We start from the raw sequence: 13805 nt of genomic DNA, 5'->3' as shown, positions 1-13805 counted from the left end.
ATAAATGAAAAAATAAGTAGCTTTAATTAGCTGTATGTCCATAGACATATGCACAATGCCGTTAGTGTTTAAAATATGTATTTATTTCCAGTGTTTTCACCCACTATTGATACTGAATAAAGAAGGAACAAATGTTTAATGAAACAACCCAGAAATACATACTGTTTTATCTGTGGAAGTACCCTGTGGTAATTAATCCTGCATGGAAAAGCTTGGGGCCCATTAAACTGAGAGGCAATTAGCTTGAAGATCATTGAGATATAAATTACCCACTAGAGACTGTGACTGGGGAGAACTGAGTGAAAAGTTATTGAATTTCATTTTTCTAACAGCCTTATTAGGCAAAAATTGCGGGGCGGGGGGAGGAATTCCAAGAAAAAAAAGGTTTGGTAAACCTCACAGGACAGAGAGAGGTAAGAATTGATATGATTTATAGTCTCTCTTGACCTATGTATGTGATTATTATATTAGAGATTCCCTAAATTTTGAATCGCACTTGCATTCTTGGATTAGGTGGTATTAGGTCATTGTTCATTATTATGTTAAAGTCCTTTGGAATCTAATTTGCTAGTATAAATTTAGACTTTTCAAATAAGTCTACATTATAGTTTGCATTCCCCCCTTTTCGTTTTTTAAATTTTTTATCACCATTATAATATCTTTGTGTAACCTTCATATTTTTGTCCCTGGACCACTTTGTACAGCAGAGGTCTTAGTATTTGGAAGACGTTACTTCTCCTGTTCTTTCACAGTTACTGAAAAAAAAAAGGAGGGGGTTGTGATATGGGGTGGAATGATCTGTGGTGCTGCAAGAGCTTAGACTAAGGTGTGGGGTGAAGTAAAATGAGGGAAAAAATGTTTCTGCATCTTTAATTCTACCTATTGCCAGAATAATGTATTTCTCTCAAACTTTCTCAAACGAATCAATTATCTCTCAGTGTAAGAAAAAGGAGCAAATTATATTTAAAGTCCTTATCATCCTCACTAAAGCTAACTGATACCTTACCTTTACTTACATTTTATTTAAGAGTCAAAAACACTGGAAATTGAAAATTATTAAAAATTATTTTCCAGAGCAGAATAACTGCAAAAACCAAGCAGAATGGGACAAATAAGATACTTAGGATGATTTGTGTGGTCTGAACAGTTTCTGCAGAGAAGAATTTCAAGAAAAAGAAACTATGCTATTGCATGTGAGTGTAAATGATATTTCATTTTGTTTTCAGTGCTATAATAGAAAGATTGTATTTGGAAATGTTTTAGTTTTTCTGTTGAATGACTACAAAGACATGTTACTTACAGTGACTTTTAAATATAAATACTGGTGACCTCTTTTTAGAACCATAAAAAAAATTATGATCATGTCTCTACATCAAATAGGATCAGGTGTGTTGAAAGAAAACACAAATTATTGGGCTTTACTAACCTTTCACACTCAAATAAACATCCTGCTTCTAGAGACAATTTTACATAATATTGAAAGTAGGACATATATTTCATTTACAAAATCCCGCCTGCAGTCCCCTCTCTTACATATGTACTATATATGTATATGTACTACATATTAAAATTATATAATTTATTCAATAGATGTAAAATATTTTATGTAGTTTTTGTTTTGATACATATTTGAGTCTTGGAATGAATTAGTTTAATTGACTAGAGTTTTGGCTATTCCAAGAAATGAAACTTTAATAGATAAAAGATGTACACAAATTGTAAGTTTTATATGTTACTGAAAGTTATGGTGATTTCAGAGACTATTTTAAAATTAAAACATAGACGAAACCCACAAAATCATTATCAGTGGGTGTGAATTTTTCATTAAAAAAATCGAGGCTCTATTTTCTTTCAATTTATATGTCATTTAATTACTATGTGACTTAAATTTTGATAATCAACCTAAAGTAATAGTTCTGCTTGTGTTCTTTATAGTGACTTCCATCTGGGCAATGCTGTTCAAATATTAATTATCTTTAGCTTTTTGAGTCAGAAAATATGAAAATGAGATAAAAAGTGGCATCCAGAGTTGCTCCTCCAAAGCTGGGAAATTAGATGAGAAGTTATCCTAGATAGAACTGCTGACTCCCACTTTGATGTACTCTTTTATAAGCAGATTATTGCTTGACAGATGAAAGAAGGTATGTACTACCAAGTTAATGGTCAGTAATGTGTGTTAGACCTTTCAGAAATAATCTGTCGATGAGAGTAATTAATTATCTGAGTATCATATTCTTTGTGTTATTTTAAAAAAACTTAGAACAGGCTGTGAACTACATACTTTTAGGGAAAACTAAGAGTTTTTGCAATCTTTAGAGGAAACCTAAGTTAAGGATTTGAAAGAAACAGTGGCACAGTAGTTTCCTCTTGTCACAGAGTTTAAAAGGTTGAAATATTAAAACAAACATACAAACAAGCAAATTTATAATTCTTTTTCTTGGTGGGGAAATAATTGCTTTCTTACAGAAATTGAATATAATTATGCTATTAAACCTCTTAAGAGTTAGTATTATTACTGGGGATTAAGTAGAAAAACATTAAACTCACAAACAAATCCTTGTAATTTGAGGATGGAAAGGAAGATATTGTATCATACATTAAAGATAGCCCTGTCATCTTTTTATCACCCTGCTTATACAACATTTAAAAACATGAACAATTATACTAGAAACAGACCAAAAAAAGAAAAAGAATTGGAAATAACCAAATAGCCATCAACCATGAAAGTAGTTTATCCACATTATGGAATATTACCAAGCAATAAAAAGGATGAACTACTGACACAAAGACTGATGCTGTAAAGAGCAGTATTGCATAGGAACCTGGAATGTTAGGTCCACGAATCTAGGTAAATTAGAAGTGGTCAAACAGCATATGGCAAGAGTAAACATCAACATTTTAAGAGTCAGTGAACAAAAAATGGACTGGCATGGGTGCATTTAACTCAGATGACCATTATATCTACTACTGCAGGCAAGAATCTCTTAGAAGAAATGGAGTAGCCATCATAGACAGCAAAAGAGTCTGAAATGCAGTACTTGGATGCAATCTCAAAAATTACAGAATGATCTCTGTTCATTTCCAAGGCAAAGCATTCAATATCATGGTAATCCAAGTCTATGCCCCAACTAGTAATGCTGAAGAAGTTGAAGTTGAATGACTCTATGAAGACCTACAAGACCTCCTAGAATTAACATCCCCAAATGATGTCCTTTTCATTATAGGGGACTGGAATGCAAAAGTAGGAAGTTAAGAAATACCTGGATTAACAGGCAAATTTAGCCTTGAAATACAAAACAAAGCAGGTCAAAGGCTTACAGAGTTTTGCCAGGAGGATGAACTGGTCATAGCAAACACCCTTTTCCAACAACACAAGAGAAGACTCTACACATGAACAACACCAGATGGTCAATACTGAAATCAGACTGATTATATTTTTTTGCAGCCAAAGAGGGAGAAGCTCTTTACAGCCAGCAAAAATGAGACCAGGAGCTAACTGTGGCTCAGATCATGAACTCCTTATTGTCAAATTCAGGCTTAAATTGAAGATTGTAGGGAAAACCACTAGACCATTCAGGTATAACCTAAATCAAATCCCTTAGGATTATTCAGTGGAAGTGAGAAATAGATTCAAGGGATTAGATCTCATAGACAGAGTGCCTGAAAAACTATAGACAGAGGTTCATGACATCGTACAGGAGGCAGTGAGCAAGACCATTCCCAAGAAAAAGAAATGAAAAAAGGCAAAATGGATGTCTGTGGAGGCCTTAAAAATAGCTATGAAAAGAAGGGAAGCTAAAGGCAAGGGAGAAAAGGAAAAATATACCCATATTACTGCAGAATTGCAAAGAATAGCAAGGAGAGATAAGAAAGTCTTCCTCAATGATCCATGCAAAGAAATAGAGCAAAACAGTAGAATGGGAAAGGCTAGAGATCTCTTCAAGAAAATTAGAGATAATACTTCATACAAAGATAAGGCACAATAAAGGACAAAAATGGTAAAGACCTAACAGAAGCAGAAGATATTAAGAAGAGGTGGCAACAATATATAGAAGAACTATACAAAAAAGATCTTCATGACCCAGATAAACACGATGGTTTGATCACTCACCTAGAGCCAGACATCCTGGAATGCGAAGTCAAGTGGTCTTTAGGAAGCTGAAATAAAGCTAGTGGAGGTGAAAGAATTCCAGTTGAGCTATTTCAAATCTGAAAAGATGATGCTATAAAAGTGCTGCACACAATATGCCAGCAAATTTGGAAAACTCAGCAGTGGACACAGGACTGGAAAAGGTAAGTTTTCACTCCAATCCCCCAAAAAAGGCAATGCCAAAGATGGTTCAAACGACTGCACAATACACTCATCTCACACGCGAGCAAGGTAATGCTCAAAATTCTCCAAGCCAGGCTTCAACAGTACCTGAACCATGAACTTCCATGAGTTCAAGCTGGATTTAGAAAAGGCAGAAGAACCAGAGATCAAATTGCCAAAATCTATTGGATCACCAAAATAGCAAGAGTATTCCAGAAAAATATCTACTTCTGCTTTATTGATATGCCAAAGCCTTTGACTGTGTGGATCACAACAAACTGTGGAAAATTCTTCAAGAGATGGGAATACCAGACCACCTGACTTGCCTCCTGAGAAATCTGTATGCAGGTCAAGAAGAAACAGTTAGAACTGGATATGGAACAACAGACTGGTTCCAAATAGGAAAAGGAGTCCATCAAGGCTGTATATGGTCACCCTGCTTATTTAACTTTTATGCAGAGTACATCATGCAAAACCCTGGACTGGATGAAGCACAAGCTGGAATCAAGATTGCCGGGAGAAATATCAATAACCTCAGATATGCAGATGACACCACCATTATGGCAGAAAGTGAAGAAGAACTAAAGAGCCTTTTGATGAAAGTGAAAGAGGAGAGTGAAAAAAATTGGCTTAAAACTCAACATTCAGAAAACTAAGATCATGGCATCTGGTCCCATCACTTCATGGCAAATAAAGGGACACAATGGAAACAGTGACAGACTTTATTATTTTGGGCTCCAAAATCACTGCAGATGGTGACTACAGCCATGAAATTAAAAGAAGCTTGCTCCTTGGAAGACAATCTATGACCAATCTAGACAGCATGTTAAAAAGCAATGACATTACTTTGCCAACAAAAGTCTGTTTAGTCTAAAGTATGGTTTTTCAGTAGTCATGTATGGATGTGAGAGCTGGATTGTGAAGAAAATTGAGCACTGAAGAACTGATACTTTTTAACTGTGGTGTTGGAGAAGACTCTTGAGTCGCTTGGACTGCAAGGAGATCTAGCCCATTAATCCTAATGGAAATCTGTCCTGAATATTCATTGGAAGGACTGATGCTGAAGCTGAAACTCCAGTACCTTTGCCATCTGATGTGAAGAACTGACTTATTGGAAAAGACCCTGACAGTGGGAAAGATTGAAGACAGGAGGAGAAGGGCATGATAGAGGATGAGATGATTAGATGGCATCACCGACTCAATGGAAATGAGTTTGAGTAAGGCCCGGGATTTGGACAGGGAACCAGATAATGGACAGAGAACCCAGTGTGCTGCCATCCATGGGGTTGCAAAGAGTCAGACAGGACTGAGTGACTGAACTGACTGACTGACCCATCGAATGGCATGGATGACTGTCAAAATAAGTGAAAGAATCTAGACACAAGATTACATATTGTATGGTTTTATTTAAATGTGGTTCCTAGAAAACTCAACACTATAGAAACAGATATCAGATCAGTGTTTTCTTTGAACAGGGTTTGGGAATGAGGATTCACTGTTATGCTCACCTGAGGAAACCTTTTATGTGATGGAAATGTAAATAGCTAACCCAAACTGGAAGTCAGCAGGGTAGGGGTGAGTTTATTTCTGATGTGATGGATGCCAGCTCTAGGGAGGAAGTGGGGTAACTATGTGTTTCTTTATTGTATACTAATCTATGAAGAGAAATGAACATAGAAATCTTGGCCTAGGTAAAAATTTACACATGCACAAAAGGTACACATACAAAGTTTACTGCTAAGATTACTTAAAATATTAGTTTCACTCATAATCACAGTAAAGAGACCAAACAACTATATTGGTAATTACATCAAATTGCTACTAATCTGAAACACTAAGTAAAAGATGATAATAACACCCATAAAGGCATTGGCAAACAAAACATAAGATTAGATAAATATTAACTGATTATATAAACAGAGGCTCATCATTAATAAATTCACATTGTTCAAGATTTAATTATGTGAAAAATATACAATTTATAAAAAGAGTCTCTGGGGTAATGGCAGGATAGCTTGTTAGTATCAATATTCTCACAAGAGGAAATAAAATTATAAAAGCAAACCTATTTGAACTTTGAAACTACTGGAAAACAACAGAATGCAGGCAGAAACTGGAGGGGCATCTACCATTTACAGATGAAATGCTGCAGGTAAATATCTTGTTCATCACTTTTGAAAGAATCTCCCTTATCGAGTGTAGCTTTGAGGGCAGAAAACCACAGGCTTACTGGTTTGAGGGCAGAGGACTGAGTTAACAATCAAAAGAGGAGGAGAAAGCTAGAAGGGAAAACCAGGAAGTTTTGTTCTGTGAGTGGGCCTCAGAACAAGTCACCAAGGAGACCAGCCCCCAAATCTGCTTTCAAAATTCACACTTATGTGGTTGCCTGCTGATCTATAAATGCTTGAGGGAACCTCAAAGATTAGCAAAATGTAGCAACTAGAAGCTGAATAAAAAGTGTAGACATTTTAGTCTAATTTTAAAAAGACAGAGATTGGAGTATGGGTCCAGCCAAGTTAACTACCTGAGAAAATAAAAATTCACTGTATGCTAACATGAAAGTAAGAGTGTTAGTCAGTCAGTAGTGTCCAACTCTTTGTGACCCCATGGACTGTACCCAACAGGCTCCTCCGTCCATGGAATTCTTTAGGCAAGAGTACTGGAGTGGGTAGCCATTCCCTTCTCCAGGGGTACAGTAACAGAATACAGATTCCTTACAGATACCACTCCTAATGTTCAGTTCTCATACATACAAGGGAAAATAAAAAATGACATATTTTAGAAAAAAAAAAAGTCAGTAGAAATCACCCAGGTAGCCATTATTATAAATATATTCAAGGAATTTAAAATCATATGCATAATTCATACATATAAATAGAATTTTCAGAAGAAAAATACAATTAAAAAACAAGGTCATAATTCTAGTACTGAAATTCTAATAACTGAAATAAAAAATTGACCTGATGTACTTAATAGCAACACATTACATACAAGGAGATAGCAATGTAGATGATGCTAATTTCTCATCAGAGACAATGAAGGGAGGAAGGAATGGGAATAATTCCTTTCAGGATAAAGAGAGATACCACTTGATCTACAGGAAAGTCTTGAAATTATGAGAACAAGTAAGTAGTTTGGTAAATATAATGTATAAGGAAATATTAATGCAACGCTGGGTGGTGTATAATTTATGTACATGTGATAAATATGACACTTCCCTGGTGGCACAGATGGTAAAGACTATGCCTGCAATACAGGAGACCTGGGCTTGATCCCTGGGTTGGGAAGATCCTCTGGAGAAGGGAATGGCAACCCACTCCAGTATTCTTCCCTGTTGAATGCCATGGACAGAGGAACCTGACAGGCTACAGTCCATGGGATTGCAAAGAGTCAGACACGGCTAAGTGACTAACAATAGATATGACAATAATAGCACGGAAGATAGGCTTGCAATATTCTTACATGTTGTGTGCTGTAGGTAGCTTGTAATAGGTTGATGATATACACTGTGATTTCTGAAGCTATTTTGAAAATAACACAGAGAGATATATGTTTATGAGGTGAGAGAAGAGAGGTTAATTGGACTTTGAGCACTTTGGAGACAAGAAGCCACATTCTGGGTTTTGCCTTCAAAGTAAAATTTAGAAAATTAATACAGCAGCAAGTTTAGTTTAGCTTATTACATTTTTAGACTACAAAGGGAGCTCTTTTGTGTATCTCTAATGGAATAAAATAAATTGTTTTATTATAAAGTTTGATAGAGATGCTTGCATACAAATGTAGATGGATTTTTTTTTTTTAACTGAAAGTCTGTAATAGGGCAAAGACACAATATGGTATTATTTTTGACAGTAATTGATGCTGAGATAATAGTGGTATGTTATTAAATTGTCCTTGGATAATCTAATTCCTGAAATTCTACTCCTTATATGACATCACTGATTTATTAATAAGATTTCCTAAGATAAAATCTATCAAGTGCTTTAATTCCTGAGAGTTAATTTTAACCCATTACTTGTTCTTTTAGTCAGTTTGGGCTACAATAACAAAGTGCCATGGACTAGGTGACTTGTAAACAACATATTTTCTCTCTCACAGTTTTGGAGGCTGGTGATATAACATCAGGGTGAAAGCACGATTGGGCTCCAGCAAGATCCCTCTTCTGGATTATGGACTAACGTTTTACTGTATACTCTCATGGCAGAAAGAGGGTGAGAGAGCTCTCTGGGGAGTCTCTTATGAAGACACTAATCCCATTCAGGAGGGCTCCACCCTCACAACTGGTTAGCTCAGAAAGCCTCCACTTTCAAATATTATACCACCAGGGATTAAGATCTTAACATATGAATTTGGGGAGAACACGAATATTCAAGTCAGTCCATTGCACTCATATGTCAGGATTTAGCTCAGATGGTCTGGATCAAGGACACTTTTGTGATTCAAAATTACCCTGTGCATACCACCATTGCAGCATTTATTATGTGTCACTGTGAAAGTGAAGTTCGCTCAACTCTTTGCGACCCCATGGACTATACAATGGAATTCTCCATGCCAGAACACTGGAGTGGGTAGCCTTTCCCTTATCCAGGGTATCTTCCCAACCCAGGGATCAAATCCAGGTCTCCCTCATTGCAGGCTGATTCTTTACCAGCTGAGCCACAAGGGAAGATCAGGAATACTGGAGTGGGTAGCCCCTCCCTTCTCCATCAGATCTTCCTGACCCAGGAATCAAATCAGGGTCTCCTACATTGCAGGTGGATTCTTTACCAACTGAGCTATCAGGGAAGCCCCCTATGTATCAGTTGCAGGTTTTAATTATCTATCTTTTTCTTTAGCAGAAATTCTCTAATCTGTCTTCCTTATAAATTCTTTGTAATCCCAACACCTAGAATATTATTCACAATACAGAATGCACAAAATAGTTTCAATTAATCTGTGAATGTGTAGAAACTGGCCTTATCTAGAAAGCAAATATATGTATATAATCCAGGGTTCCACTTATATCTGATGGAAAATATTAGAATTTTAGGAGTAAAAACGTAGAGGAAAACAATTAACACAATTTAATTTTTAAATAGTATAAAATTTAAACAACTTAATCATTTTAAGAGTAATCAGACTGTGGTGGCTCCTACTTCTGGTCCTCTCTGAGGATAGTAGAGGAATTAGGGAGGTTACACTAATGTAAGCCTGAAGAAAGAAAGTTGGATGTTCTGAGGAAAACACTGGTACTGATGTGAGGTCTCTGAACCTACCCCATTGATGCTTTTTTTCTGCTTCCTATGTTTCAAATGCAATGGACATCAGTAGGCCATCAAACATGCCCAAGGCTTCCCCCTGTCTGTAACTCAAGCTCTTCCCTCTGCTTAAATCACTCTTGACCCCATTTCACATGACTCATTTGTCCTCACATTAAAATACTTTTTTGGAGACAGCACCTCTGAGCAGCCTGTAGAAAGGAGGCCTTCCTCTCCAATTGTTCCCGATTTTCTAAGTCAGTATCCACTAGCCTTTCCACTACCCCTGCCAACAAACAGTATTAATTATAATGCAGACATTTTAAGTATGTTTTAATTTATTTTGTCTCCTTCACTTGATATAAACTTTGTAGTGAACATATCTATCTTGCTGTCCTTTACTTCCCAAGAAAAATATATAGTGCCTCTCACAGTAAGTGTACCTTAATTTTTGGTAAATGAAAATATGGTTTCTTGGTAAGTTTTTGAAATTTCAAGTTACCTATATATTTGGATGATATAGAACTACCTCCATATTCCTTTTTAAAATCAAAGGTCTTAAATATCTTTACTATGGCAAGAAATATTTGTATCACATTTGTCTTTTATGACAATTCTTTTTGCTATATATACTTCATTGTGTAAGGAGCAGAGAGGAAAGAAAAGTGGATGGGGAAGGATGGGGTATATAAAAAAAAATAAAATAGAAAATAAATGAGCATTTTATCACAGGATAGGCAAATTGATAGATAAATTATTTAATTTCTATGGATTATAGTTTATCAATTGATAACATTTGTGTTGGATTAGATCATTTCTTAAATTACTTCAAGTATGAAAGTCCTGTCATCCTAAGAAGTATTAGAATAACTAAGAAAAATAATTATTAATTTTAAATTGTAGATTTAGGTTTGTATGTGTTTGAAATTTGTAGGATGTATATTTACACATATTTATCTGATTAAGAAAAATATGTTAATGCTTATGAAGTGTGTATTCTGCAGGTATTCTATAAACTTGAAATGGTACTATAAAATTGTAATAAATAACAGTGTTTTCTTAGTGGTAGACAAGAGAAAAATATGTGTCAATAAAAATCATATTGTAGAGCCTACAAGTTAATCCTACAAGAAGATTATTTTCAAAGAATAACAATTATTTCAAGATATTTTATTTCCTTATTCTGTTTTGTTCCCTTCTAGGGGTTGGTATGCCAGTTCAACCAAGGAAACACATTTAATGGCCTGACATGAAACAAATTTTATTAGTTTAGCCCTGTGTAAGCATTCTCATGCATCGTTAACATTACACATTGCAAAGAACTGCTTTCCTTAAATTGTATATATTTGGCTGTAAATTTGAGACTGTAGTAAATTGTCTGTTGAATGAGCACTATACTTTGTGCACTGATGAGTTAGGTGAAGTGTGTAATTGGGATACACATTTTAGTATGGTTTATTAAATCACAAAACACAAAAGGGCCATTAAAATTTGAATGATTATCAGGAGTAGTAAGATTTGATCGAGGTTACAGTGTAGATGATATTTATATTTGATATTCAAAGTATGGTAAAATTATACCTACATTGATAATTCAGGCAATATCTAAGGTAAATACCATAGAGTTTAATTAAGAAGTTCTCAACAAGTTCTGATACTTTCCAGAAGAGCAAAGTATGTAATTGATCAAGACGGAAAAGCATTTCTATTTTGTATGTGTATATGATGCAGGAGGGAGAAGACAATGGCACCCTACTCCAGTACCCTTGCCTGGAAAATCCCATGGATGGGAGGAGCCTGGTAGGCTGCAGTCCATGGGGTCGCACAGAGTTGGACACCACTGAGCGACTTCACTTTCACTTTTCACTTTCATGCATTGGAGAAGGAAATGGCAACCCACTCCAGTACTCTTGGCTGGAGAATCCCAGGGACGGGGGAGCCTGGTGGGCTGCAGTCCATGGGGTCGCTAAGAGTCGGACCTGACTGAGCGACTTCACTTTCACTTTTCACTTTCATGCATTGGAGAAGGAAATGGCAACCCACTCCAGTGTTCTTGCCTGGAGAATCCCAGGGATGGGGGAGCCTGGTGGGCTGCCGTCTATGGGGTCGCACAGAGTCGGACACGACTGAAGCGACTTAGCAGCAGCAGCAGCAGCAGCAGCATGCAGGAGATACAGAGGAAAATAATTTGTGTGTGTGTGTGTTTTTTCCTGCTTATATCTGTAAGCCTCGAACTTCTGTGAGTAATTCTTCACAATTGTCCCTTGCACCTACCCTCAACAGCTTCCACAAGGCCTGCAGAATCTGACTTTTGTCCACCTCTTATGTTTCATGGAATTCATGTCCTGACTCTGCTCCAGCTAGAATGGTTCTTTCATTTCCTTAATGCTCTAAGCTGCTGAACAGAGCTCATTTTTTCTCTCCCATTTTAGATCCTACTCTTCTATATCTTATATCTAAAAGGCCATTCAGAGAAGTCTCATCATCTTCCTTTATCATCAGTAATTCTTGTTTTTTGTTCTCCATGTTTTTAAAGCTTCCTTTCCTCCTTTTGGTGCCCAAACTAGGTTCCATGGAGAGATAAGTATAAGTGCCTAACTTAACAACTTGATCATTTGTTGAATCCTGAGAAATGTGGAAGGTATATTTGTGCCCCCGATTGCAAATGCAGAACTTTTGAGTAGTTCTAATAATGTTTGAACCTCAACAAAGAGGGTTGAAACCCAGTCCATATGGCAGATACACAAATAAATGTTGTATCACTTCCTATATCATCCTTTTTTTATTTCCCCCAGGTGATATCTCCCATACTCCATTCAGAGTACCTCCTGAATCCTTCTATAAAACAAAATCTATGCATAGGAAGGAAGCTTCCTAATTTCTGGTGACTAAATATAATATTTTCTGTTGTAGCTTATGAACACTACAGATTTCTCATTCCAGACTTTTATTTAAGACAAACATCCCTTTAAGGAACCAGCACTGACAAAACATTGGGATTGATCTCTGAGTTACAAATTGTTTTCCTTTTTTACTATTTCATGTTTAGACTTACTCCAATAGGACAGAGACACAAGCATTTAACTAGGTTATCCGCTTGTGAAATGTGTTCAGAGGATGGCTTATTGCTGCAGGGCAGAATTGTTCAAAGAAGGAAGCTATGGGTCTTCTAAAAGTCTTAACAAAATTATGTCATTTGAAATATTTCCTTCTGGATTAGGTACACTGACCTAGAACCAGTCTATTTGTTCTTTTTTGATTATCCCCAGCTTTGGATCTTAAAATTATCTATATTTTAACTTCTCTTTCAGAGGAGTTGAAGTATCACAATGTCTCACCACAGACCTGATCTCTGCCTTGTTGCTAGATCTTAACACCTTGTTACTCCTCTTAGGAAGCAGTTCAGCTGTCTCCCTGTGGGCTGACACCTCCTATTGACACAGCATTGATATGTGATAAAGAAGGATACCTATAGTCTGCCCAAAATTTAATATTTTATTTCCCTTAACCTTGAATAATGAAATACTAAAGTTATTTATTTTAATGTAGTCTTATTATTAGCTATGAAACATCTGCATGGGACCAGAGATCAATAAATTATCTCTATTCTATGCTTGAAATTTCAAACTAAAACCACATCTGAGTCATGATGCTAGAATTGTTTTAAAAGACTTACTGCTATTATTGGATTGACAAAATTCAAGATGTGGGTATTTGTGAAAGCTCACTCAAAAGATTAAACCCAACTGAGTTTAAAGGCAAGGGACTGATGTCAAATAAGAAGAGGGGGTAGGAGTAGCAGTACTTATAGATTATAAAGAATTTGCCATAATGTATATAATTTTGTTTCTTAGCTTTCATTATTCTTTAGCCTTTTTATTAAACCTCTGTGTGTGCTAAATTGCGCCAGTCATGTCTGATTCTTTTCATCCGTATGGACTATAGCCTCCCAGGCTCCTCTGTCCATGGGATTCTTCAGGCAAAAATTATATTATGTAGCTTCTGCATAATATAATTTATAAGCTAAAAATGATTAAAATATGAAGTTATATACTCAAATTCCATGAACAGTCAAAAATTTTGTGATTTCTAAGCCTTATCAACTTTTATTTTGAATTACAGTATCATGCCCAGTTAATGGGGCTTCCCAGGTGGCTAGTGGTAAAGAACCCATGTACCAACACAGGAGTTGTAAGAACCACAGGCTTGATCCCTGGACCAGGAAGATCCCCTAGAGAGGGGCACAACAACCCACC

The sequence above is a fragment of the Bos mutus genome, chromosome 8 (genome assembly GCF_027580195.1).
Source record: "Bos mutus isolate GX-2022 chromosome 8, NWIPB_WYAK_1.1, whole genome shotgun sequence".
In the NCBI taxonomy this organism is placed as follows: Eukaryota; Metazoa; Chordata; class Mammalia; order Artiodactyla; family Bovidae; genus Bos; species Bos mutus.
This window is presented reverse-complemented; position numbering follows the sequence as displayed.